Genomic DNA, 27,863 nt, shown 5'->3' with positions numbered 1-27,863 from the left:
TCAACCAAAGGCTGAGAAAAGGCCTCTCGTGAGCCCAGCTTGTCAGCCTTGCGAGGTCACTTGAGATGAAAGCAGTGGAGCCGCGCACACACAGCTCCACGCGTGCTGTGGGGCTGCTTTGCCCTGGCTCCCGGGGGCAGTGATCACGATGCTGAGTGTTATCTGCTGAATATATAACTGAATGAATGAAACTGGATATTTTTATAAGGGAAAATGCTTACACCGGGCCTTCCTTCCCTTCTTACTACCAGAACATCTCAGGAAAATGCAGCTGCCCGTGATCTGCTGGCCAGGAGGACGTGTGTGTAGCTACAGGGGTTTGGCTGATGCTTGGTGTGGCTCCTGAAACAGGAGATGGAGTTCAAGCCATGTGCGTGTCCCCAAAGCTTGTAGATCAAATCCTTGTTTACGGGAAACCTCTTTGAAGCCCCCTGTAATAACAGGAGACGTTGTCTAAAGCAGGGTGGGAAAACTGAAGAGGCAACGAGTGATGCTGAAAGGGGAAGGGGTAATTTTGTGGCCGAGCTTGGCTGAGGGAGACAAACGCAGGCTCAGAAATGATTCAAGGAGTCCTCCCCTAACAGGGGGACGGGAGAGCGAGCCCAGGTGGGCATGGGGAAGCAGCAAGTACTGCAGCAAATACTGCAGCAAACGCTCCCCCTCCTGTACGCTGCGGGCTAAGCCGAGAGGAGCTGGGCTGGTTTGCAGCCATGCAGGCGTTGCTGCCCGTCCCTCTGCTCAGCCGGCTCCGCAGCTCGCAGCACGGCAGGGGACTTTTGGGAAGGAGCTCCAGGGAAAGGCAGCCACAGGAACGAAGGAGGGGTTTCGTGTCTGCAGGATGCTGCTGGGCAGAGGAGGAGGAAAGACACCTGGGCTCCTTGTGCTGTGCCATGCGTAGGTTGCTGGGAAGTGGATTTTTGCCTTGTTAGCTGTTGGCTCAACGTTTATTGGTAGAAAAATATAAAAATCTCTTTTCCTTCCAATCCCTCCACAGCAGGTCCTGCTGCCCGTGGTACCCGGGTCACACCGGTGTGTTTCAGATGGGTGCCTGAGAAGGAAGCTGAGCCCCGGGGCTTTCAGATGCTTATTTTCAGGAAGATTTCCGAGTTAACCTCGCATGGGGCCCAAGCGCTCTGCAGGTACACAGCGTGGAGCACCTCACCTCGGAGGGCTCCAAATTCTGCCCCCAAAATGTTCCCACTCCTCACAGGTCCAGGCCTGTGACCTGACCCGGCTGGGTACAGGCTGCAGGGCATCCCGCTGGCAGGTTGGTTGTTTTTTTTTTTTGCAGGTACCTTGGAGCTGCCTTACAACCTGTGTCTTAGCACCAGAGGGAGCAAACAAAGGTGAGGCTGTCTTGTCCCAGCTGGGACGTAAGCAGTAAAGAACATTATTCTGTTGGCAGGTGCTTTCATTTCGCTTCTGATGTTATTTGCCCCTCGCTTGCCAAGCTCTATTTAGTGACCTATTTAAAGGTAATCAAGGCCTGGCCTGTTTGGTGTCTGGGCAGTAGGAAAAACAGGGCAGATCCCATGAAAAGCGTGCTGGACACAAGCTGCCTTGGGAGCTGGAGTGCTGCTGCTGCCCTCAATCCTTCCCTGCAAAATCAAACTGCCTGCGGGGTTATTTTAGGCGCTGCTATTAAGCTGACCTGGAAAATCGAAGGCACAGAAGCAAAAAGCAGCAAAGTGCAAAGCCTCACCTCTGAGTGCTGTGTGAAAGCTGTGCGTGTACAGCTGCAGCCTGGATTTGCTGTGGTCTCACAGCTCCTCACCAGCAGCCTTGGCGAGGGAGAAAGCAACGCTGCAGGTAGAGTGCTGTGCATGGTAACACACTGCTTGTTCTTGCTTTCCTCTCATTTTTGGGATCTGGTGTTTGCTTAAAATACTCTGGCTATGATTCCCCACAGCTGTTTGCCATCAGATCTTGCCCATATTGTGCTCAAACACAGGAAGTCTGTGAGGCTGGTTGCAAGGACTGATAAGGGGTTCCCTAAAAATTCAGCAGAACAAGATAAATGCCGAACAGAAAACCCTATGGGCATTCATTTGGTTAACCAAGGTTGTTCAGACACCAAAGGGAAGTCAGGGTGGTGGTGCCACTTACACAGCACCGCGTGGGTATCCTGCACTGTCAGGGCCTACCTTTGCCACCATCGTTGTCTCCTAGCGTGGTTATTTTGTCCCCCGATAGGATTAAAGCACCGCTATAATTATTTTGTGTGCTGCTTCAAATGTGCATCTCAGAATGCATCTCACAGCAAAATAATGCGTTACGGTGGGGAGAGTAGCTGAGCAAAATCATGCCTGCTAAGTAAGCTAATAAAGAGCATTAATAAGTCTGGATGTAATCAGAGCCGTGTGGGATGTGAGGCTGGAAGTGACGAGCCCCAGAACTGCTGGACACAGCTGAACACAGCAAGTCCCCCTTGGGCAGGGGTTGGGAATGACGTTGGAGCTGTGTGGCGATGGGGTCGGGAGGGAAGTTTGGAAATGAGCAGCTTTTCTCACTGCATGGAGTTAAAGCCACGTACAATTAAGTTAGAAAAGCAGGTAAGTGTGTTGTGGTTTGACTGTCCCAAATGAATGCCACTTAAATTTCTTCCTCACGCTGATTTACTTACCTGTCTGTGTGGAACCTCATCAGAGAGCATTATGTATTCAGGAAGAGGATGAGTTGTCTGGCACGCTGTAATTAATTTTTGTCCAATTAAGGACTGCAGAACCTGGCCTGTAATTAGGCCGTGCCGGTCTGTGGTACCCACACTTGGAAAGTTGCTGGTGAAGGGCCATGGCTATGGAGCTGTGTTGCAGTGGTGTGGGAGCTGTCGGAGGCTGCTCTCAGGAGCTGCTCTGGACTCGCATCCTCAAACGCTCCCTGAAGGTGCCTGGAGAGTCAGCCCTGGAGATGGGGCTGGTCTCAGGAGCAGCAGAGTGTGTCCTTGTGCAGGAGACCTTGTGTTGACTGAGCTGCTGGCTTGCTTGTGACTTTCCCGAAAAAGATTCCTGAAACAAATGGATGGAAAGCAGGAACGAGGCGTTCTCCTCGCTTCCCAGGCAGAGCTGGGACGGAGGGACGATGGCAATGCCGTCCCCGTGCCCTGCTGACCTGACCAGACGGGTGGTGGGTGCCTGGGAGCCGTGAAGTCCATATGCACAATGCCCTCTTGGGGGCAGGTGTTCATTAGAAATAGACCTTTATGGATTGCTGTGCTGCTGGTCTCATCCTCTGCTGCTTTCATTTTTTCGAGGAGCTAACACAGGCAGGCTAAATCATGGATCTTCCTGCTGAACGCTGCCCTTGCTAAGAGACAGGTTAGAGTTTTGCCCTTGGATTTTTAACTTAATTACTATTTTAGTATATCTTCTCACTCTGCTCCCGATCCGAACTCGAAATCTAAAATAATTCGAGGAGGGTGAGGAGCTCCCGAGTGAAGATGGCAGTCTGCCCTCAGAAATGAAACCCGCCTTCTTCAGACGCTTTCAGATGACTCGGCCCCAGCAAGAAACAAATTGTTTTAACAATAGATTTAATTAGCTGGTGTTTGTATTCCTGTACAGCACGCCGGAGTCCCAGCGCACCTGCTGGTGGACCTGTCTCCAAGCCCTGACGTGCTCTGTGAAGGAGCGTGAGGAATGACTGAAGCGTTAAATAAGGACATCAGTAAGTGTGGCGGCTCCCCGCAGGCTGCTGGGAGCAGCTGGGGGAGGAAGGCAGTGCCATCCTTTGTGAAATGGCAAAAAGGAATTAAACAGGACTAAAATGCAACTTCCAGCAAATACTGGGGAAGATCCTGAGCAGTGTGGCTTGTGGTGTCCCTCCGTTGCCATTAATGGTCTGAAAGTAGGACACTTAAGACCAAAAGCTTTGCACCTCCTTCAGTAGCCACTCTGATTTGCTGAAACAGCTAAAGAAGCTAAAAACACCTTTTGTTCTAATACCGACCTACCATTGCCATCATTCCTTATGTTTATAGGATTACAAAAGACCCTCTATTTTAAGAAATGCATGATATGACAAATCTTTGATATTCGAGCCAGTTTTTCCTGGACATATATGTATGTTTGGGGGGTGGGTTTTTTGGTTCTGGTGTCTGCATGGTTTGTTTTTTCTTTTTAAACACATTCAGCTAAAAGCCCGTTTGTGGAAATGATTCATCTTTTCAGGGTGTGCTGCATGGAAGAAGAGCCCGTAGCCTAGAAGCTGGCTTCTCTGGAAAGCCAGTCTGTAAGACTGATGCTAAGGGATTCCATGTCTTTTCTGTCCTTTTTTTTTTTTTTTTTTCCTCCCCTAGATATGGTTTACTTCACATTAGAAATAGTTTCCTTAAATGCCAGGCCTGAAAACTTGTCCTGGGCTCTGCTGCTCATTCATGTTTCTTGTGCCCTGCTTCCCTCTCCCCGCGTCCTTCCTTCCCTGAGGATTACACTGCCCCAAATCCAACCCAGTTACAGGGCAGTGGCCTTCGGACGTCAGCTGGCTACGGAAGACAGAGCACAGGCAAATAAATCATGGTGTGAGGAGCACCCAGCTACGTGTAATCTCGAAATGCTAGGATAGATGTCCTTCTGGTTCCCTTCACTGCATACCCTTTCATTAAGCTGGGAGGGGGAGAGAAATTGCTGTTTTTCTGAGTATACCTTGCCTTGTTGCCTCTCGGCATCTGAAGACTTCTTCCTTTCAGTGGTCAACTCCTGGCCTCTCCTATTCCTGTTTTGCTTCCCAAGCAAACACAAGGTAGGCAGCATCTTAGTGCTGCGCTCAGTTCTTCTGTTCTCCCTTGCATTCAGCCTGTACACGTATAAAGGAATTGGCTGTTTCTGTTTTGGTGTTTGGTGGCTCTGTTTCAAAGGGCAGCTTGTCTGATTGCTGCTAATTGGACATTGCTCTCAGTTTGTTTTAAGTTTGGCAAGATTTAACTGCGTGGCTCGAGCTGTTCTGTGCCAAGCAGGACTACAGCTGAATATTTTTAGGAAAGGATCAGTATTTTAGGAAAGTATTATTTCTGTGGGCGAGGGAAGAGGAGCAAAGCCTATTATTTGGGAAGCTGCAGTATCTCTACAGGGCAAAGCCTCAGCCTCTGGAGAAATCAGAGCTTCTGGTAGGGGTATGGCTTGCTGAAAATCTGCTCAGTTTTGGCCAAATTTGGCCCAGCTGCTACCCTGGAGGAAGCAGCTCAGGAGGCAGCCTGGGCAGCAGAACCTCCTCGTGTAGCAATGACACTAGGATGGTAATATCTCTTGTATCCTCTGTGTCTTTCTCGGAGCCGTTCCAGCATCCTGAATTAATGCAGGGGCATAGGAGGAGAGTAATGAGGCAAGGTTTGTCAGTAGCCATCACATGCAGAAATAAATAACTCCAAGCAATACAACTGTGTTCAGTCTGGGTCTGCTTGTGCTGGCCATACCTTGCATTTACATGGTGTCACAGGAAACTATTTTTAAACCTTAAAATTTAAATTAACACTTGGTCCTGCAGGCTAAATCTGTTACAAACGATAACGTTGCCACAGCAGTCTGTTTTGTAGCACCTCACGAAAGGCAGCTGATTGGAGTGATTTATTTTCATTCTTAGGGGGTAAAAAAATGCCTTCAAGCCTTTGTGACTTCCACAGGAAAAACAACCAAAGTGGTAGGCACATGGTACTGCAGTCACGGGGACAACTGAAGAGCTCTCTTCACTTCCCAGGTAGGTTTTTGCTACAGGATGCAGAAATAAGTGTCCCTCCTGCATGGAGGCACTAACAGTCCCAGTAAAATTTCAGAAGCTGGTCACCCTGTAAGACTCGGTTAACCGATGAGGTTGTGAGGAAGCACTAGGGCACAGGAGTGGCATGAAGACCCCAGAGCCAACCTCAGCAGGGAAAAAAATGTCACTCTGTGCATTCGTTGCATGCTGGCAAAGCGTCTACTGGAAGTGGGTTTGTGCCTCTCTGCCTTTTTTTTTCCCCCTTTTTTTTAATATTCAAGGTATGTTACTATTATTATCTTTATTATTTTGGGAGTAGTTACTTTTTCTTGAGGTGTTGATCTAATTCAAAAGTAACCACAGAGTTAGCTGCATAACGTGGCCTCCATGGTCTCTGTTTCTTCCTAGCATCACTCCCCTCACGTTCCTCACATTCCTAGGTGAGGTGCATAATTCCCTTGCAAACCTTAGAGCTCTGTTTTCTGAGATGGAGTATTTCAGGGAGAGCTACTGGGTCAGAAGTGCTCAGGAAAAAAAATAATCTGTTCAGGAGATAGTGATTTCTTGTGTTTTTTTTTTCCCCGTCTTTTCCTACTAGGACAACACTCTTCATTCATATAGTGAAGGGGGGGATTTTCCAGCTAGCTCCCTGTGTTTTCACCTTGGATATTCTTTTGTTGTCTCCTTACTGGCAGACAGCCTCTGGCTAAGGAGAAGCTGCTGTTTCTCCCCTCTGAAATTCCTCTTCAGCTCTCAATAGCAGCCATATCTGATTCATTAGTCCTGCTGGCTTGATTGTAATGTGCTGATCAGGTATTTTGGCCTCAGGCATGGGTAAAGGCCTCAGATTACAAAATCTTCAATCCTGCTGCCGAAGTTTGTGGGTTCCCATGTTCCTGTGGCTGCCCTGTCAGGAGAGCGTGGCAAGCTGACACCAACGCTTTTAGGTGGTGTTTGCTCCTTGTAACCCCTCTCCCCGCTCTGTTCCAGAAGAAGCTGCTTTTAGGCAATCTCACTTCATTTCTGTAGCTCACAAAATAGGCCACTCTGCCTAATTACACTTAATGCTGCTGTGTGCATAATTGCTGGTGTCCTAGCAGGAGCCAGGTGAAAGTGCGCCGCTTTGCTCCCTCCTCTCTTTCATTCAGGACCACATTCAGGGCAGCTGAATTTCCTGGCCCAATTCTACCCACATGTACAATTTGCAGTCTTTTCTGTGGAGAATTGAGGATCTTTTCCTGCCCCATTAGTGCTTCCCTGTGTTAAACAGGGACAGATCCCAATGGCTGGGCTTCCTGAGGTAAATAAGGAAATGCGAGCACCGTGTCCTTCAGGTTCTTGTTTCCTACGTGTGCCCCATGTTGGGGCAGTGCCCTCAGGCTGCTCCTTGAGGCCCTGCTGCCTCAGATAGGCCTCAAAGGCCATTTTGCCCCCTGTGCTTCCTCACACAGGGTGTGTGCAGGCATGTTGGTGTTTCCAGTCCTCCACGTGTCTTGGAGGGAGGCTTCAGTTCCTCCAACGCTTGGGTGAAATCTTTTGGGGGAGCTTCATGGTGTGCGCTCCCAGTCTATGAGGTGGCTATGGCCAGAGAGAGGGAGCTGGACTGAAAAGACTTCTCTCTCCCAGCTTTGGCTGCAGGAACTGATGTCTGCATGGAGGTTGGAGGGCAGTGTCCTGTGGGCTTCCACCTCCACACAGCCTGGCACACACACAGCCACCGCAGGATGTCTCAGCCAAACTGCCTGTTGAGGGGCTGGTGAGAGCTCAGCTCTTCTCTGAAGGCTTAACAGCGAGCAGCTTCCTCGCTGAGGGCATTCTCGGTGTTTATAAGATGTGTTTATCTATCCAGGTTCTTGCAGGAAGGGAGAGGAGGGAAATCTAGGACAGGTAGGTAGCTTTAGCAAGCATCAACCTCTTGAACTGAGAACAAGTTCATCTTTCTTTATCTCTTGTTCTGAATCTCTGCACCTTCACCACTGACCTCTCTAACAGATCCCTGGGATGCCAAATAAACACTGGGTTGGGTTTAGTTTATTCTGCAGAACAACTACTTGCAAAATCAATGTGTTTTTTTTTTTTTTTCTTTTTTCTTTTTTTTTTTTTTTCCCTTACTTAAGCTAGAAATAGGTCAAGCAGCAAACCAGCATTTCTGAGGCACCCGTGAGTGACTCGTAGGTGTAGGTGGATTTCAGAGGTGGCCTCTCTCTGAGGTTAATGTTGTCCTCCTGCCTAAATCCCCGCAACTTCCTTTTGATAGAAGAAGGAGGAAGTGAATTGTTTCTCACAGAGAAATGAAACCATTTACATTTCCTTGAACAAAGGCAGTAGGTTTTTCAACAGAAAATATACTTAGTACGCCCTCCTTTGATGCACTAAACTCATTAAACAAAGCTTTGCTTCTTCGTCTGTCTGGCTCGTGCTTGGAGCCCTACCCCTCCACAAAGACCACCACCTTTCCTGCAAGCTACAGCAGGTGACCACCTTAGTGGAAGTAAATTAAGGAACCTGCATTATATGAAGTTACTTCGGATGACACATGGGGTTGTCAGCTCTCTTTTAAGTCACAGGAAAGTTAATTTGGTCACAGCGAGACAGCAATATTCACAGTACTCCAGGTCCCAATTTTCCTGTTCAGTAAGTTTGTCCCACTTAATTTCCCTTGGAAGAATCCCTGCCTCAGTGGCTGGTTTTATTTTCTGCAGATCTTTCAGATCTTTGCTTGGTTGTGGTTTGTTTGTTTTTCTTTTAAATTTTTGCAGATCCCCGTATCTGCCTTTCAGAAACAAAAGGGGGGTCGTCAGTACACCACCAAATGCATGCTGTTCTCCTGAGATCTTCACTAAGAGAGGCTGTGGTGGACTTGATATGTTGGGGATGTTTCAGCAGCATTTTCCCTGACAGAGGCTATAATAAAGTGCTGCAAGGCTTTCACAAGCCGTCACTGCCACGGAAAAATAGAGGTCTTTGTTTTCATGTGCACCATGTGCCATGCTGAGTGTGAAATCAACCTTTGAGAAAGCGCACAGAGCACAAAGGTGACGGTCCACACATCACTCGCTATTGCTCTTAATTGCTAGGGCAGCAGAGGAAGAGTAATTAGACACGTGTGGTATTCTATTTCCCATTTATACTGCAACTTTTCGTATTGAACTGGCTTCTCTGGAAGGCTTAGCTCTTGGAGCTGAAACCTGGGAGAAACCAGGCTGCTGCCACTGATGTGCGTGGGCTCAGGAATGCTGAAACGTTCTTCTCTTTGTTTCCTACGAGTGGTCAAGTCAAATATCAGAAGTAATTTGTGGGCTTTCTCCAGCCAAGGTCATAGGAAAGCTTTTATTTATTTTTTAAAACAACTCCATCGGCTTGTTTTGGAAAATGCAAATGGGAAACCTGCTCTATCGCAGCATCTAAATGGGAGCCACTCACAGAGGAAAGCAAAGAAAGGCAGAGGTGGGAAATGGCATTGCAGAGCTTTCACAGCTCGGGCATGGCTCTGTATCTCCAGGGATCTCTCAGCAGCGTAACTGCTGCAGCAAGCCTGGCAGAGTCATTTCCTCATCAGCCTCCTCACTAGGTCCTGGGAAGAGCTCAGAAGACCCTGCTCAGATGCCACCTATTGTGCTCACGTTTGTTTTCTCTCTTTCCACCTTCAGGTCTCTTTTAATATCTCCTTGTTGATTGCTGCATCCTCTTTCCCTCTTGCATCCTAATATACACAAAACCTCCCTCCAATTCAGACAACGCTCAGCTAGGCTGAGCTTCCTGCTGTGTGACCTTGTCACTTGTCCTCTTTCTGAATTCCTGCATGACCAAGGTCACCCTTCCCTTCACTTTCAGGGTCTTTCATGGGTCAATTCATAGGAGTCTTGCTCCTATGTGTTCTCCTGTGATCTGGCATTGTCATCTCCTATTCTTCCACAGTATCTCTGTTTTTTTTATACTTTTTTTTTTTTTTTTTTTTTTTCTACTCGTGGTACCTGCTGTACTACTCTGTCCTTTGCATACTTCTGTAGCAGTCTCTTAACAGCTTCAACCACACGGAAATGTCTGTGGCCTTTCTCAGACAGGGCAGCTGTTTGTATCTTCAACACTTTCAGGGATTTGGAACCAGCATTGAAGTAGAAGCCAGCCTGGGTAAAATTAAAAATAATAATAATAATAATTGAAAAAAAAATAATAATAAAAAGAAAAACAAACAACAATTCGTATTTTTGCAAGCTGAACTGACTTACGGACTTGTGCAGCTGTGTTCAATTCTGGAAGCTTGGAAAATCCTTGTTCTGCCTGGGAGCTGGAAATACAGGATGCCTCGTGGTGGAGTGTCTTCAAAACTGGTTTGATTTGTGAGCAGGTCTGACATTTATCCAGACTGAACTGCTTCACCCAGATGTAATGCTTTTGGAACTCCCTTTTTGGAACCCCCTTCTGTTTTCTTTCCTCCCTACGTGCTGTCTGGACCCCAGATCCTGTGACATCTTACCTGCACCTCTGTCTTGGGGCTTTCTGTCAGTGGTGAGGGTGCTCAGAAACACCTCCTGCTCTGCAGAGCCCAGCAGTTACACCTGATTGACCCGGAGCTGTACTTGCACAGAACCCATTGTGGTGGGTTAGCTTTAGCTCAGGAAGCAAACAAGTGTGCTCATTGTGAATCCCAAATGCTTGGCGGGGTCAGTCTAATATCACTGTCTTTTTATGGAACCTGTAGGCTGACTTTGCAAGGAAAATATGCAAAGAAAAGAGCTTTTACCCACTTGTATTGCTAATGATGGTTATTATGGCAGGCACAAGGAACAGGCAACCTGGAATGACATCCCATTGTGATGCACAGTGCGTGAACACAAAGCATTACACCGTCCTTGCTTTATATTACAGTCTAATTACAGCCTGTCATAGTCAACAAACCATTTTTCCCCGAAGAAATAGGAACCACACATACTGTGTGTTACACAGGCGAAAAAGATGCTGTGAGAACTGAGGAAAAAACACAACAACCCAGAATTCTCATTTATGATGAAGTTTCATTGGTATGTATAATTTATCTGGTCATTAAAGGATAGTTTTTCCCATGCTGGCCTCCAGGATTTTAATGAAAGGTAGCTGTGGACTGGCAACCTCCTTCACACTCCTACTTAAAGATGTTAGGCTATCATAAATAATTGTCTGAACAGTTTTGGTTTTTATTTTTTTTTCCCTGAAATGAGAGAGATTTAAACAAAAAAAAAAAAAAAAAAAAAAACAACAACAAAAAACAACAAAAAAAACCAAAAAAAAAAAAAAAAAAAAACCAACAAAGTTTGTACCACATTTCCTACCTACTTAATGTTTATTTTGGAGGTGCAGTCCAGCATTTGTGCAGAGCAATATGTTTGAGCCTAAAGGAACGATTTAAGGTGCCAGATTGCCATGATTTGATAGGTTGCACCACTTCAGCGGAGTCACAAAATGAGACCAAGTTGCTGCTAGCTTGATATTTGTGTGAGCGCTTTCGTTCGTACTGTGTGTCCTGGTCTTCTGGGGGGGGGGAAGAACAAAAGATGCTGTTTGTTTGTGAGCCTAGGGCATGAAGAAAGAGTCTGACAACAAAGCTGTGATACCAGTGGAGTGGCTGGGGACAGAGGGAAGGGAATGGGCAAATATTAGCAAGGAGGAGTGCAAGGGGATGCTCTGAAATGCTAAGGTTTTGTGCAAGTTTGTAAGCTCAATCAACCACAAACGCTGGGGAAAATCAGCCTAGCAGAAGAGTCTCCCTGTAACAGCAGCTTTCAGCAAAAACAAACCTGGGAGAGCCAGGCCTTGTGTTCATCTTCCCTGTGGGATCAGCAGTGCTAGGGGGACATGCTCGTAACTTGATGCGCCAAAGAGATTTGTGCTGCAGCTCCCTTTCTTGGTCTCTGCCACCAGGCAAGCAGCTTGTCAGCCACCAGAAGGAAGGAGGGTGAGGTGCCACCGTGGTGACAGTGCTGGGCTGGAGTGGGTGAGATGGAGAATGCAGCATCAGGGTATGTGGACAGTGCTCTCCCTCCTGGGGCTCCCACCCTCTGCTGCACCCCCCCAGAAATGTTTGTGCCGCTGTGGTTCCAGGTTTCTCTCCTCTCCTTGCTGAGTAAATGCTGTTAGCTCGTTACACTGTGCCTGAGCTGCCTTTTAATTCATAGCTCACCGAAGGGAGAAGAGGAAGTTGAGGTATCACTTTTAAGAATTGGCTGCTGTTTTTTAGAAAAAATAAAAACTATTTTCAAGGCAGTAATCATTTTATATAGAGATAAATCGTGCTAAGCAACATTAAAAGGAAGGCAGTATTTAATGTGAAAGCACAACCTCTGCAGAAAACAAAGATATTACGATACTACAGAAGGAAATGATGGTGGCTCTAGATCAGCATCTTTCCTGTGTGACCCCCGTGCCAGCTGAGATGCACAAGCCCTTCGCTGCGAATAACCAGGTAAACTGAAGCTCGCCAAGAAGGTTATGTAGAGGTGACCATGGAGGAAAAATGACTGCATCTTTTTGGATTAGCAGTGTAAAATGGCAGCTGATGAGCACACAGATCGCACAACCACAGCATTCAGCACACACGTGTTGAAGGTTTAAGTGCTAATTACTCTTCCACTGAGGGAAAAGAAAAAAAAAAGGTGATTGTTCTGGGTGGCCTTTAAAAGGAATTGAGGAGCTGCTAGGAAGTCATGGCTGTAAGTCACATCTGATTCAGCGTTAGTGTCACTTGGAAGGAATGCTGGAGAACATCCTCTCCAAGGACAGCTTAGAAAGAGCTGGAATTAATCTCTTGAAGAAGGTCAAGAAGGCATGGAGGTAGGCTAGCTGTTGGGAAAACTGTCTTGGAAGTGAGCTCAGGCAAGTGTATTTAACTATTTCCAGTCACCGCTTAACAGTAAATGACCCCGAGGGTGCTGACAAGTCTGGCTTGAAGGGCCCCACACTTTCGATGGCAGAATAAAAGTTTGTTTCGCTTCTTTTGAACTGTGATGGAAGCTTCTTCCCAGCACCTGTGAATGGACTTGTGTTACTTTCATCGCCATTGAAATCCTGACAGGCTTTGTCTGTGAGTAATTAACATTGCAATGATATCTACGGTATTTCCTCTCCTGAATTTAGGAAATGCTGTAGTGCTGTTAATTAGGCAACAAGAGAAAATTATGCAGGTGTTAGAGGCAACCTAAAGGAGCTTTTTTTTCCAACTTAAATATTTTCCTTATAGCTTAGCCATTTGGTTTGGTTGTTTCCATGATCCAGAAGCTTTGCTGTGGGTGCTGAGGGTATGATGTGGAGGGTATGACTGATTTGGTCACTGACTGTACTTGAGGGCTGTCGTCACCCTTGGGTCAACAAAACACTTCAGAAGCATTTTCTGAGGGTGAGCTGGTGGTGAATGGGGTGAAAATCATCCATCCTGAAGGTCAAGAGGTGGCTCGTGCTCAGCAGCATCTCTCCAGGAGCAGCGTGTACGAGTGCTCGTCCTCCTAACTGCATGAGGCTGACACCGCTGGTGGGCCCATGGAAACAGGCCCGTGCCTCAGGGCCTGGTCCTGCTGCCTGTGGACACCCAGCTCTGGCTGGATCCTCTGAGGAGCAGGACGGACATCCAGCATCCAGGGGAAACAACCAGCCTGGCTTCATGGCTGCGTCTTCATGGCTGGCTGATCTGAGGAGCAGGCCAGAGGCTGGGGTCGCTGGCCCACCGCCTGGTCTCTCTGAGGCCTCTGGAGTCCTACCATGCCTTGTGGTGGTGGCACCAAGGTTTTCCTGAGCCACCCCAATGTCTGCTCTCTGCGTCTGGGTGTTGGACGGATGAAGGCTGCTTAATGCCACCATGTGAAAGCCTAATGCTTTCCTTGTGCCGTCGCTGCTTGGCCTGGCGACCTTATTTCCTGAGGTGTATTTACAGCAGTGATGAGGCTGTGCGTAAACGGCTGCTGGGCTTTCTCTTAGAGGTGAAATAAAAAAGCTACCGACCAAGAAAAAGCTTGATGGGGAGAGAAATGATTGATCTTTAATAATATTTAATTGTTTCTACGTGGTATTTCCCTGCTTGTTCCTGGAGCTCAGCCACAGGCTCTCCAGCACGCACAGCTGTCCAAAGACAACTGATAAAGAAAACCAGGTGGAGATATTTTTTATTATTATTATTTTTTTTTCCCCTTCCTTTGTCTTGTTTTTTTTTTTTGAGCAGCACAGCAAGGTGACCTGGCACTTCGCTGCAGGTGGCTGTGCGCCCGGGCAGCCTGTGGGCGCCAAGCTCTGTGCCTCAGGTATCGCTTCCTGAAATCAGCAGCGGCTTCCTTTGTTTTCTCTCGCTGCATTGCAGCCGCTTACATCTGCTGCAGCAAAACGGGCATCTGGCACAGGGCTGGCGAGGCTTCGGTGTGCCTGCTAGGGTTCGTGTGGAGCAGCAGGCCCTGAGCACGGTTTTCCAGATTTTTCCATACTCAGACTTGAATGTGTTCTCAGAAATGCAGACAAACACACACTTATCTCTCTGCTGGCACTTCGGGTATGTATGTCCAAAGGCATCAGACGAGAGCTGCTGCAGGTTCCTCGCGTGCCTTTGAGGTGAAGCCGCCTCTGCTGCTGGGGTTCTCCTGTAAGGCAGCACTAGCACAGCAGTCGGTGGCTGTGTTCTGCTATTTATGCATGGGGAAAGACGTTTTCTGTCACAACATAACTGTGAATCTCCTTCTCAGAAGCCAGTGAAGCAAATCCTACGCAAACAGTGTTTCCTGTTATTTTTGACATTCCACATTTCAGTTTTTTTAGGTAGAAGCAATGCATTTCTGCAAGGCCTTCACAAGCACAGGGCAACTCCTACCAGGGCTGGTGTTTCCCTGTGTGTTCATGGGCATGGAGTTAGGAGCGAAGCTGAGGTGCAGGGTAGGCTGCAGCAGTGAGACAGCCCCCTCTGCCTGCTGCGAGGCAGCAACAGCCCCGCTCCTTGCACAAGTGCTGCTGCCTCCAGCTCCTTGCAGAGCTTCCAGGGGGCTGAAGGGACTCCAGAGCTGAGCAACGCATTGCTCCAGTGCCATAAATACTCTTTTTGTAGTGTCCGTGTGTGTGTGGCAGGCAATCATCGAATTAAAAGGCCACCTGTGGTTTAAGGAGATTATTCAACCTGGATACCTTCCATCTCCCCTCCTATGGGAATGGGAAGGCCTACAAGGAAAGGATATCATCTACAGCAAGCTGTGAAGGGCATCTGATGTAGATTATTGGCCGCAGTGCATAGAAAAGGAGTTGAGAGGTCCCCAGAGCCATGGGACCTGGTGTAGGCTGCACTGAATTTCCCCGCTGCCCTGTAATTATGGATCTGCATCAGCTCTGTGATGTGACACCGCTAATGTGAGCCCAAATCTACGTAAATGATCCAATGTCCTGGTTAGGTACAGGGGGAGGGAGGCAGAGAATAAATGTTTTGGGTGTCTTTAGGAGCGGCTTTGGAAATAGAAAGTTCTCTGCTCTCACCGAGCAGAACAGGAGTTAAAATTCAAATCTGCTTAATAATAAAAATGATTAATATGGAGACATCATTCTAGTGCCTTGTGATAGAAAAAAATAATTAGCTTATAGCAAACAAATGGAAGATCATGGATGATTAAAATTATAATTAAAGCATGAGAATGACACGAGCATCACAGACATCTCTGCAGACTATTTGAACAGTACATTAAACAAAGTCAATCATTTCTTCATAATAGTGGCATTTACAGTAACACAATGGGAATGCAAGGCAGTTCAATGCAGACAGGCTTGTCTCTTAAAGTATATTTTCAGCATTAACACCCAGAAAGTAAAGATCTGGTCTGTGCTGAAAAAATGGCCATTGCTACAGTTCAATTTTTCAGATTCCAGGCTTTAGGATAATAAGCAGCAGCGAAGAAACCGAAAATGAGGGAAGTCATTGAACAATTGTTTAAAGAGAGGATTTGCTAGAGAGAATTTGAGGCAGGAGGATTTTGATTATGTTACTGTACCAGATAAAATGAAGCCGGGGGGAACGGTGATAATAAACTTCTATAATCCACAAAAAAAAAAAAAAAAAAAAAAAAAAAAAAAAAAAATTAAAGATAAGGTGTTGGAATATTAATTGCAACTTCAGGCAAAGTTTTCCTATTTGTGGTCATTATGAGTTGCATTCTTTGGATCTAATTGAAGAAAAAATATATGACAAGATATAGCTGTTCCAGTGCACAGCAGGAGAGGAAAAATGTGAGAATTTCCCTTGCTCTCAAGGGCTAAACTCCCTTCTGATGGGATGACTATTTTTTTTTGAGAAATAAGAGGCTTTGCAGTAGGGTTACAGACATGCTGGTAGTCCCAGGGAACTTTAAAAGATACTTGGAAAGAACAAGGAGTGCCCTGCCACGCTCTGTGAGATGGTGTGGTGATAACCAGGTGCTTTATTTCCATTTTCTCTTTTAAGGATAAACAGGGGATGCTTAAAGACAGGAAAACTGCGAGGAGATAAACTGATCAAAGCAATGTTTGGAATTTGTGTAAAGCCTTGCTGCAAAATGCCTCTGTATCAAAGGGATCCATACCGTGCAGGAGAGATTTACAAGGGAAGCTCTTAGCCCGTGTGATTGAGTTGTATCAACCCCGTGGCACGACTGCCTCCTCTCCAGTAGGTTTAAGAATTGCATTTTCAGTTTGGTATTTCTCTGGAATAGCACATTGCTTTGGGTTGCTTGTTTTGTTCCAAGCACTTTGTGCTGTTTCCTTACAATTTTGGCACGTTGGTCGTGCTTTGCTCTCCTCTGAGAGCCTCCTCTGAGCAGCAGCTTCTAAAATAAGTACCAGTGCCCTCTGAGGCTGATTTGGCCAGAGGGAACCGCAGGTACTTCGATGCATTTGGAAACCTGAGCTGCTGAATTTGGGGCGTATGAAGCACTGCTTTGGGCCAGGCTCTGATTTTTGTTACACCAGTGGCACGTTGAGACGGTGGCCCAAGCTACGGCAGCAGGAACAGCCCAGGAGCTGGTGACATCTTGGCCATGTTTCCAGGCACATTGATCAGAAAATGTTTAAAAAAAAAAACCAAAAAACCACAACTAATAGGCCCTTTGCCTTGCATGCAAGGTTATCCAAAAAATCCTGAGCAACACAGGAGGTATACTTAGGCATGCTGGTACCTCCAGTGAGTGTTTTGCTTGTACCTTCAGATGGCAATGCTGCCTTGGGAGGGGAAAAAAGAAAAAAAGTACTGTGGAATCCAGTTGTTTTTGATGTCCTTGAAATCTTCTATTTGAAGTTTTAAAGGCTAAAGCAGTAGAAAAAAAAAAAAAAGATATGGTGCTATACACAGAAAATGGGGAAGAGAGCGTAAGAGTGCTGCTTGAAGAGAGTTGTTCTCTGTAGAATAGCAGTGAAAGAAAATAGAAGCAGGAGGAATCTGCAATTAAGATAGCATAAGGAAGCAAATATTTGAGGAACCAGTAAATCAATGAGATAAGGGCAGAATAAATGTAATTCAAAGCCCGGTGTCTTGTTGTAGTGTGTTGCAAACATCAGAGTGCAGGGCTGCATTTGATGATGGACAATACAGTGCGAAGCTGGAAAGAGGCAGTAGCTTTCTTTAAAGCTCACCGAAAGATAAATAAATCACAGAGGTTATTGTATCATTCTGTCAGCGGGGCTTTTAATAAGTTGGCACAATTATTTTAAGGCGTGAGCAAACTCTAAGAAATAGCTGCCCCCAAGGGCTGTTCTTTTCTCAAAAAACGTATTGGCGGTGAAAGTCGAATAGAGCCATTAATATAATAGGATGGGAAACAATGTGCTGGGGAAAAGGAGTTTGGGATGCTGTCCGAAGGGCCCTGTGCAGAGAAGCAGATCCCAGGGGAAGACTTTCACAGAGGGAGAAATCCCAGGGTGACGCGTGGCAGTGACAGTGGGGTGCGTGGCACGAAGCTGTGCCTCAGGAAATTGCTGCCAAACACCTGAGTTTCACGGCGTTAGAAACAAGCTGAGGGCAGTCTCTGTGGGTGATCAGTGCTGGGATGCGAGGTGCTAAGTCCCACTTCCATACCTGAGAGTAAGCTGAGAAAGCTTTCACGGGTGAGCATTTAATGCTCATCGTGCCACTGCAACCTGCTGCTGCATCTGGGGTGAATAAAGGCTCTGTCACTTCATTTTCAGGCCAATTCTGGTGATTCAGAAGAGGTTTTCCCAAATGATAACTCACTGAATAAGGACTGGAGGATTGGAAGCATAGAGAGCATCCCTACCAGAAATGTGAGTACCAAGGAAGGGGTTTTAAAGTAGTTTAGTGAAGGAAAAAGAGCATTTATTTCTTCTAGGGAAAGTAAATACAAAGCAGTGTCCAAAGTAAAGATATATAATAGTCTGGAAGGCCAAGCTGTCACTCTTAGATCTGAAAGGAACGGGTAAGTGAAGAGTAAATTAAATGTACAGCTTAAAATAATTTGAGGGATGGAGGAGCACGCCAAGTGAGTGCAGTCTAGTTCTGTGCTGCAGAGGGCACTCCATGTACCTTCTTCACAGGGCACATAGTACACGTTACTGTGAGTAACTAGAGTGAGCTATCGTGGGTATCACAAATAAAAACACCCTTTTCAGCTCTTGTTTTGCTGTTTTTTGGAAAAGAAACCTGCGCTTACACTGACACCGTCCTGTTGGTGCTGCCACCGTAGCTGCATGCAGCCACCGATGGTCTTAGAGGGGACACAGTGAAGATACTGTTGACATCTGTGAAATGTCAAGTCCATAGTAACGCTGAAATAAAATAGACATTGAAATACAACACTGAAATAGAATGTAATAGGTGAGCGAGACCACTCACTCTGGGGAAAACCAGTCCTTTTCTGATCAGAAGCCTTGTCCTCCAGCACTCGTTTTGAACACATCACCTGCTCAGCAGCTTTGTGTTTGTGTTACAACAGGGATAGGAAGCTCAGGAGAAACTCTGGGTGCTGTGTGTCACTGGTGTCGCCTGGGAAACGTTCAGTGGTGATGAGACACTGCAAACTTGTGCTTGCAAGCTGATTTCAGCGAACCTCTGTGAGCTCTTGTCTGGAAGAAAGAGGCTTTGTGATGGGGGCGATGGTGTTTCCTGATGAAGCAAGGAGCACCACGGCACAGGGTCAGAGTCATCCAGGTGACTGCAGGGCTCAAGATGTTCTGACAAGCAGCACTGACCTAGAAACACATTTCTGTTATCCCACTGCTTGTCTGTGCTGTTTGCGAGATGCGATCAATACACGGTCTGCCAACAAACCGCACTCCAGCGCTCTGCAGGCTTCCTGCACCGGAGACTGTGTGCGTGCTTGATCCTCTCAGATGAGGACAGATCTTTCTTGCTTTACTATTAGAATTTAAGATTTATTGGAGGCGTAACTATTTTTAAGTTGTTTGTGTTTTGTTCCTTTTTCACCCTATATGTGGTAGTGAATTTCTCTGGCTTTATTTCTCTTTCCAGCCCACAAAGAGAATACAACCAGTTTTCTATTGCATGTCTGTTTTTTTTTTTTTTTTTTTTTTTTTTTTTTTTTTTTGTATTTTGCATGCCTATACTTTGAAGGCACAGCAATATGTGTACATTAAAAATGCTCCTTGTAATATGTCTGAGTCCATTAATACAAGTGTAAACGCGAATCCCAGCTGCTGTTACAGATGCCCTGTTAGCCATGCTCTTTCCCCCAGTGCTGTTACATGACTTTGGTGTTCCTCTCTCTTCTTGAGGCTTGGATGCAACTAAACAATTTCATCGATCCTGCTGTCAAATGTCTTGCTTCAGGTGTTGAACTCTTGGGTCCAGATCTCCAAAATCTGGCCATGTGAGTTTTCTGAGACAGATGCATCCTTTTTACTCGTTGATCCTGCTAGGACATATCAAATTGTTCTTGTTAGTGAGACAGTTTCTTCATTTAAATGCTACTTTTAAAGTTGCCGTCATCCCTGAATAATAAATCTGTGGTAATGCTGGGTTGTGAGAATACCTAGGTGTTACAGAAGAAAGAAATGACCACCTAAGTAACTGCTGAGCAGAAGATACAACGTGTTTATGAGCTGAAAGAAGCCAGAGGCCATAATGTCTGAAGAAGGGGACAGTTTTAGCTGAGTTGATGCCCTGAACACGAGTGGTTCACTCATTTGTTCAAACACTTCAGCTTCCTACCACTGGCCTGCTCTATTTTCAGCTAAGGCATTCCCAACCTGCAGATGTAGCAGTAAGCAAACTTGCAGCAGCGTGAGAAATGACGTTTCAACGAAAGCCATCCAGTCCTGTGATTTTATTTTTATTTATTTATCAGCTTGTTCTGGGTGCTCTTTTCACACCCCAGCTCCATCACTACTTCATCCTGCTTCTCCTGCAGCAGGACAGCCACGGTGATACGACTTGGCTGCCTCTCGGTTCTTTTACACCTCCTACTTGCTCTGTTGTCTGCCCTTCTGTGATTAGGTTCCCTGCAAATGCCTTTGTGGACTTCCTGCTTTTAATGTATTAAGACAAATTGATTTGTTGCTGTTTCATTAACCGTTAGCTCTTAAAGTTCATTTTCATCCACTCCAGCTCTTACCCAGGCATGTTTTCTCTGTTTGTTTTGCCTGGGCTGTGCTCTCTCTTCCTGAATCATTGGTATAAAGTTCAGTCCCACGTGTGAACTTTGCCATCTGACCACAACGCTCCTCTCTCTGCTGCCTCCTGCTCCTGTCCAGACACTTGCTTCTCTCTTTTTTTTTTTTTTGGTACAGAAATGTGATCAGCTTTAAGGCTTGTTATAATTTCTTATGTGACCCCTGTACTGAGCGTGAGGACTGTAGTGGTTTCATGGACACCACTAAGAACTCTCCTCCAAATCCCTAGAAACTCAGCTCCTCAGGTCTTGCCCATTCCTCCAATCCTTACTGAAGTAAGAGGCACAGTTTTGTGTCCAAAACTGAGCTAATTCCTCCCTGAAGATAGAGAAATCTAACGATACCTCAGTGAGTGTAATCAGGTGCTCAACAGTGGGTTCTCCATCTGCCCACTTCCATCTCCCAGGCTGGAAGCCCTCTGAGATCTGGGGCTTGGAAGAACCCAGGGAGACAAAAAGCCATCATTCCTCTTCCCACTGTACTTGACGTGGATAAAAGAAACTGATTTGTCATCGCTGAGGTAAAGGCATCAGCTGACTGGAGGCTGGGGCTCGAGCATTGTGTGCTTAACTGATAACAGGGCTACGTCAACACACGACAGCTGTTTTGGTAAAGGTGCCTCCTATTTCATCAAGTGTTACACAAAAAACGATTTTGTCCCTAGGTGGCTTGAGCTGGGGGTGTTTTGGTAATGCACAGAGCACCAGCTTATTAAAATGGCAGAAGCAAACAGAAATAGTAATGATGGAAGGGACTCTTGATTCAGAAGGATATTGCTTGCCTTATATCATCGGCGTTTGTGTCAATGCTGTATTAGCAGTGATCGCATTTCTCATTGTCTGCTGCAACGTAACCAAGTCCTCGGGTAGAAAACTTCATTAATCAGGGAGGTGTGCTCTCCGCGGCTGTGTGGCTGGGAAGATAAATCACCTGGCTCTCTGCAGATCAGCTGAAGGGGAGGAGGACATGCATTGGGTTTAGATGGAGAAAGAATAAGCAACATCTACCAGGAGGGGCTCCAAGTTCCTCCGCCTCGTGTCCCTCACCCGAAGTGCAGGCAGCAGCACTGGCATCCTGGAGACAACACAGCACGAGAAGTGCCACGCTGGGGACAGGCCCTGGTTGTCCGTGGCAACCCGCAGGCATGGAAATCTCTGCTGGCAGGCACGGCTGGGTCTAAATGCTGCTGCTGGAGGCCGCAGGGAGACGGCTCTCTGCTCCGTGCCTGCTGCTGCCCTCCCTGTTTCTCCCAGCAGCGCTCTTGGCTTGGGCGGGGTGTTTTTGACCTGCCTGTATTTAATGTAAACCCAGATTGCTTTCGGCATCTGTGGAATCCTAGGAAAACTAAAACAGCCGAGCGCGGTGCGGGGCGAGGGGATTTATGGGCCCAGGAGGTCAGGCTGGAGTTTACATTCGCTGCTGGCGGTGCCGGGGGGTCGCCAGCACAGGCACAGCACGTGGGTTTCCCTTCTGACTGCAGGATAAACACGCTGTGGGGCAACTACGAAAGGACTTGCTGTACCAGGAGGGAAGGGGAGGAGGGCTCCTTTGTCAAACGCTGAGCCAGGGCTGTTTATCTGACGTCCCCAGGTAGCAGCCGCGGGTTAGTGGAGTTGAGGGGAAAAGCCTCGAGCAGGGCAAGCCAGCACACAAAGCAGACAAAGCAGCCCTGTTGTGGCTTCTTGAGGTTGGTGTACTCGTGGCCGATCTTGACACACCGTGAGAGCGGAGGGTGGCAGTGGCAGTCAAAATGGTGCTCTGGGCGCCTTGCACCTCGCCGCTGAGGCGTCGGGTCGCTGGTACCTGTGGAGCACGGACCTGCCAGGCTGAGGTGATTCTGCAAATTTGGTTGCAGAAGGTTCAGAGTGGCTTAGCTAAAGCTGGGAAGTGGGAGAGGGTGCTTTCCTTCTGCCAGGGAAGCTGAGGGCAGGTGCCTCCTCCAGCCGGGAGCTCGGTGACTCAGCCAGGATCCGCCAGGCCTGGGTGCAGCGAGGAGGCTTCGGGAGGCAGCAGGGCACACCTCAGCCTTTGCCAACAGCTGCTTTTCTCACAAACTAGCTGTGAGAATGAAAGCTATTGAATTTCAGGCTGCACAAATTAATGTCAGAAAGCCCAGCGAAGGCAGGGGTGTTCGCAACGTGCGTCTTTCACATGGCATCTGGTGATGCCTGGGATCAGACTTATTCAGGGGATTATTGGAGTGTGTGATTGTGGCTTTCACATCTCTTAATGCTGTATCACGGCAACTGAAGCTCAGTCAGATGAGACTGATGACTAAATAAACGTGTGGATAATGAAGAGGGGTGGCATGCCTCCTGATGACCCTACAGGAAGTGAACACCCCGGGCAGAATGGGAGACTTTCCACGGGCACGTGCAGGGGCCTGTAAGGACCTTCCCAGTCAGTCTCCATGGGTGAGAGCACACGGGAGAGGTGGCCTGACTTTACCCAGAGCTGTAAAATGCTTTGAAGATACCACAGGAGAATGCTTTGCATCAGGGAGTGAAGCATATTCCCACTGCTCTGGTGGTGAAATCTTTTTCCTCGTTTGCTATTTGCTTCTTTTGGGAAGAAGCAGCAAGTGCTGTGATACAGTGGGGGAACTGCAGGTTTCACTCCCCAGCCTAACGTGTCCCACACTGAGAAGGCACTCGCTTTTCTTACTGCCTTAATATCTCCCCACCTGTTAACCAGGAATAATATTCAGTAACCTGCAACCATTTCAAGAGGTTAAATTGATATATTATTGATAACATGCCTGGATTCTGCCCAGTGGGAGATGCTACGTAGCTATAAAATATGATTAATTTCATCAGTATTGTGAGATGAGTAAACTGTTCTTCTAGGACTTCATTTTAGTTTACCTAATACGTTAACAATACATGAGACAGTAGTCTCAGAACGCAGGAATGAAGATGACACTCAAAAGAAAAATAATGTGTGGAGCAAACCTGTCCTGTAACTTACGGCAACAACGCTTGGTGCAGGACAAATCAGAGAACCCAGCAGGAGGAAAGCCACTGCTGTAGAAGGAGTAAGAGAAAATGTTGGCAATAAACGTGTATTGGCTTTAATCTTTCACGCTGAAGCCAGGGTATAGAAGCAAGACAAAGAGATGAAAGATTCTGATTACCCTAAAGCCTTCTTTGTCTGAAACAAACCAGCACGGCAAGAACCCTGCTCTGTGTTCACGGTCACCTGCCCAGCAAAAGCTCGGCCAGTTAACCATCTCCTGGAGCCTTCTACAAGTTGCCTTCATGTGTTGCCACTTTAGGAGCATCCCCTTCTTTCGCTGTGGGCATCGCCATTACTTCAGCCTGGGATTCAAGGTGCCAGACACAGGTGGAGGCCAATATCCACATACAGTAAAGGTGTCTTACTTAAAACAGTTGGACTCAAGTTCTTCCTTTATACTTACACACACACACAAAAAAAAAAAAAAAGCTTGAAACATCTTAATACAAAATATGTGTCCTGTACATTAAGATTTCAGTATTATATGTGAAAAATCTAGCTTGAGTGGAGAACTTAATGAAGCTATGGCATTGCTAGATAATGTAACTGAAAATTGATCAACCTCGAGAAATTTTTGAACGTTTGAATTTTAAGCTTAATTCCAATAATTAATTACCTTTTTATTTCAGAAAAAAAAAAAAAAAAAAAAAAGTATTTTATTGTCTTCTGCAATACCACCATGCAGTAAATGTGAAAGTCTCAGAAATGTTTAACTACAACCTCAGCAGGGAGAAGTGTCCTTGGCACCAGTGTCTTTGTGGTTACAAAGAGAAAAAAATAGTCCACAAATTAATCAAATTTTTAGTCAAAAGCACCAGGAAGGGAACGGTGCGACTTGCTGCACAACACACAGACAGTATCTGCTATTTTAATGTCACTCACTTCTGTTACTGGTTGAGGAGACGCAGCAGAAGAGAAGCGATCGCTGTTTCATGGCAAGAGGTTTTACAAAAGCAGAAATGCTCCAAATTGGTAAATCCATTGCCATACAAGCCATGACAATGTCTGATGCCTTGGGATTTGCCCACCAGCAAGGAATCGAGCTCCTCTTTCCTAAAGTGAAGCTGCAGTCACTGAGACGTCTGATGTGGCTTTTGAACCAAGCCTGGGCAAAAGCCACATTGCCGATGAGGTGATGCCACCTCCAGCCGCGTTGCTTTGCCTGGAGGAGCTCCCAGGGACTGCAGCAAGACCTAAATCGGGCCTCTGAATGCTAACCTGCTGGTAGGCGTGTGGTGCCAGGGGGAAAGGAACCGGCTGCTTTGTGGCTGATAACATGAGGCTGCAATCTGGTGTCCTGCTGGGTTTCCGTGGCACCACGTGGAGCCAGGGCCAGCAGCTCGGCTGTGTGACCCGCCCAAGCTGCAGTGAAATGGTTCCCAAAAACCTGTTATCGCTGTGAGTGAGGCTTTATTTATTTATTTTAATACCCTGTGTGAAGATATCCCGGACTGGCTTGGCTTGTTTCAAACGGGACCTTCCCAGAGGCGCTGAGCAGAGCTGACTGCTCACGGTACCCGTGCACTTCACGCAGACGGGTGGCTTTCAGGAGGAGCTGTTTCCTTCGTTACCCCCGCTGGGCAGGATTGTTGGTGTTACACGTGCTCATAAAACGGAGGGGGGAACGTAAAAGCTGCAGTACAAAACCCCTTTGAGCTGCCAGTGGCGCTCGAAATGTGCTGCACTGGCAGGCCTGATGCCCGAGGCGAGCAAATGGGGAGGGGGGGGGGGGAAATCCCCATTAAAAAATATCCAAACCAAATTAAATCTTCAAAGCCTCCTTCCTGGACATAAATCCCTTGTTGTTGTTTTTTTTTGGTTTCCTTTGAAGGTCATCATTAGATGATGCAAGTCCAAGGCTGAACTTCCAGCCCATGAGGCTCCGTGGAGCCGGCTGGCAGCGGGGTGGTGCGGTGGGTCTGCAGGGCAGAGCAGAGCACTGAAAGCCTCCCGGGGCTGCCAGAGCCAAGAGGTAGGCTCTGAGAGGTGCTCCAGGGCTCCTGGGGCGGCCACGGAGGGTGTCCTGGGAGGACTCACGCAGGAATCCCCCCTGGCAGGGACTGGCCCTGCAGAAGGCGTCCATAAAGCTTTTTGAAATGTTGACTGATTGGCCAGCCAGCCGTGACAGCAGGGCTGGTTTAAGGGCTCTCAGCACGTTTTTAGTGGAAAGCTGATAGCTATTTTCTCTAGATAAAAAAGGAGGTGCTGCACGTGCTTGGGTGGGTGGCTGTGACCGGTGTCCTTGTGGACCCAGTGGGGTTATTCTGGCATGGCCGCAGTGCAGAAGTGCTAATCTCCCCCAGCTGCACTTATTAAACCCCTCAAGTAAAGACCCCTCTGATGGAAGGAGCAAGGCTGTGAGGTCTGTTTTTTGCTGTAAGACTCACTGGAGATCCAAGAAACAGCAATTGTGAATGTTAGGGGGCTTTAAGCCCATAAATCTTTGGGACTTGTCACTGACGGGTCTTTCAGATCTCCAGCTGAAAAGACAAGACTAGCTCCTACGCTCCCCGTCGCTATGGGGGAAATTTAAACCCATATTCCTCTGGGATGTCCTCAGGGAAATCATGACCCTGAAGGCCAAATACCGTGCGCTCAGGAGATACTGAAGGCACCCAACTGCTGTTTCCCGGAGTCACCAAGACACCAGAGTCTGCTGCCAGCTTGTTAAATGGGCGTGCTTCAGGGAGCTGAAGTGTAATCAATGTTAGAAAAACAGCTGACTGAATCTGTAGCTTTACTTAGGAGCTTGTCAAAGGTAAGGTAATGGCCTAGTAAAACTTGGTGAAAGGTGGTGTTTTGGGGCCTCTGTATATTTTTAATCTCTACATGCAATAAAGCACTAAGCATCACCTCTTGCTTTTGCTGGCAGATTTCTTGCAGGAAGACCTACTTGGGGACTCCAGTAGCTCTGAATACCAATCAACTGAAAGGAAGCGGGGAGTTTGGACCAATTTCTCTGCTGGCATAACTCCATTAAAGCCAGAGGGTGAAATCACAGTCCTGTTGAGATGCATGGGATTTTTGCCAGATACATGACTGCTGAGAACTCTTTTAATAACTCAACCCTGATTTTGCTTTGGACTGAAACCTCCCCGTGAATCTTAGCCTACAAACACTCCTATCTTGCACACAGAAGAATGTTCTGCAGCAAGCAAATGAGCTTGGAAGAGGATTCAGCTTCATCACTGGAACCCTGCTGTAGAATTCATTGCAGGCAAAATTTGACTTGTGCGGGGATGGCACTGGCTGGGCAGCACACACATTCAAGACCCTCCGTGATGGAAAGGCTCCTGCTCTGGCTGCAGTCACATACTTTACCAGATACCCCGTGAAGGGCACAAGCACAGTTTTGGTGCTGCCTCTTTGGCATGACCCACTCGTGCAGTCAGGGCTCGTTAACATTTTTAAGACCAGCTTATTGCAGGAGTCCTAGATACTGACAATACATCTCTCTCTTCTCCCATCCCGTTGTATAGTGCTGTCATGGCTTCTGGGCTTATTTTTTGGCCAACTTGTTGTTCCTGAGTATTTGGGAGTCTTCTGGAGGGTCTTGTGCCTGAAGATACACCTCATCAGTGCCTTCTGTGCTCATGCTGTTTGCGGAAGGCTGACGACATCTCCAGTAAGGAGGTCAGAAAGCTGGTGCTTCCACTGCCGGCAGATGCGACTAGGTAGCCTTATTGTCCTAAGGTTAAAAAAGAAGCAGGAAAAATGACGCTAGGGAAATAAATAAATAAATAAATAAATAATTCTGGTTTCTTTAAACATCATAAAGAAGCAGTGGTTTGCTTTGTGGGTCACCTTCACGGCAAATGGGAATCATTCAATCACCGCCAGATAATATCAAAGTCATTCTCAGGGGCTGGCAATTGGAATGACAATTGAAAAAAATATGAGTTAAGATTTTAAATGTCTCTTTGTGAGACAAACAGAGCAAAATTGTTCATCAGTGCAAGAACAGACACTGTAAATACTGTCTTAAAGTGGATCTGAAAGGAACGTATATCTCCTTGACAGATAAGAGGTGGCCAGTTCTGTCTTCCCAGCTTAGCCGCAGCCCCTTATGGATACAGAAAGAGTTTGTGCCCTTGTTTTCCTACTTTATGCACCAAGCTTAGCAGAGCTCTGGGTCTCTTTTGGCACTTGAGAAGCCAGATAGGAATTTTTCCACAGAATCAGAGTTGTTGGAGTTGGCGATGCAGGGACCCCTCGCATCGCCCAGGCCAGCCCTCCTCGGGCAGGGCGAGCTGGAGCGGGTTGCCAAGGAGCATCTCCAGCTGAGCTTCGCGTGTCTCTGCGGATGGGCACTCAGCAACCCCTCTGGGCAACCCCGCACAGTTTTGGGCAACCCTCAGCGTAAAAATGAATACCAAAACGATGGATTTTGATGTCATGATGTATTTTGTGTTTTGATTTTGTATTTTTGTGTCATGATGTGACTTGTATTTCGATGTCATGACGTGATTTGTATTACTGTGTTACAAGCAGACCTCCAAAGAGCCCGAAGCGTTTTGTTTTTAAGCACCGCGTCCACCACAATTCGCCTCAAGCCC

At 47.0% G+C, this 27,863-nt stretch overlaps 1 long non-coding RNA gene across 2 annotated transcripts; it reads left to right on the top strand.

The window, feature by feature from the left end:
* Positions 1–256: 256 nt before the first annotated feature.
* LOC311438482 lies at positions 257–27,053 on the top strand. Of its 2 annotated transcripts, none has more exons than XR_014694137.1 (5): positions 257–370; positions 995–1,139; positions 1,292–1,809; positions 17,833–17,928; positions 26,180–27,053. It is a non-coding gene; the product is annotated as an uncharacterized lncRNA (long non-coding RNA). The 2 variants fall into 2 exon arrangements; XR_014694138.1 differs by lacking the exon at positions 257–370 and adding an exon at positions 771–894.
* Positions 27,054–27,863: the final 810 nt, after the last annotated feature.

This window comes from Aythya ferina (genome assembly GCF_964211825.1).
Source record: "Aythya ferina genome assembly, chromosome: 6".
Classification (NCBI taxonomy): Eukaryota; Metazoa; Chordata; class Aves; order Anseriformes; family Anatidae; genus Aythya; species Aythya ferina.
The sequence above is the reverse complement of the archived record's forward strand: the minus strand, read 5'-3'. Positions and strand labels throughout refer to the sequence as shown.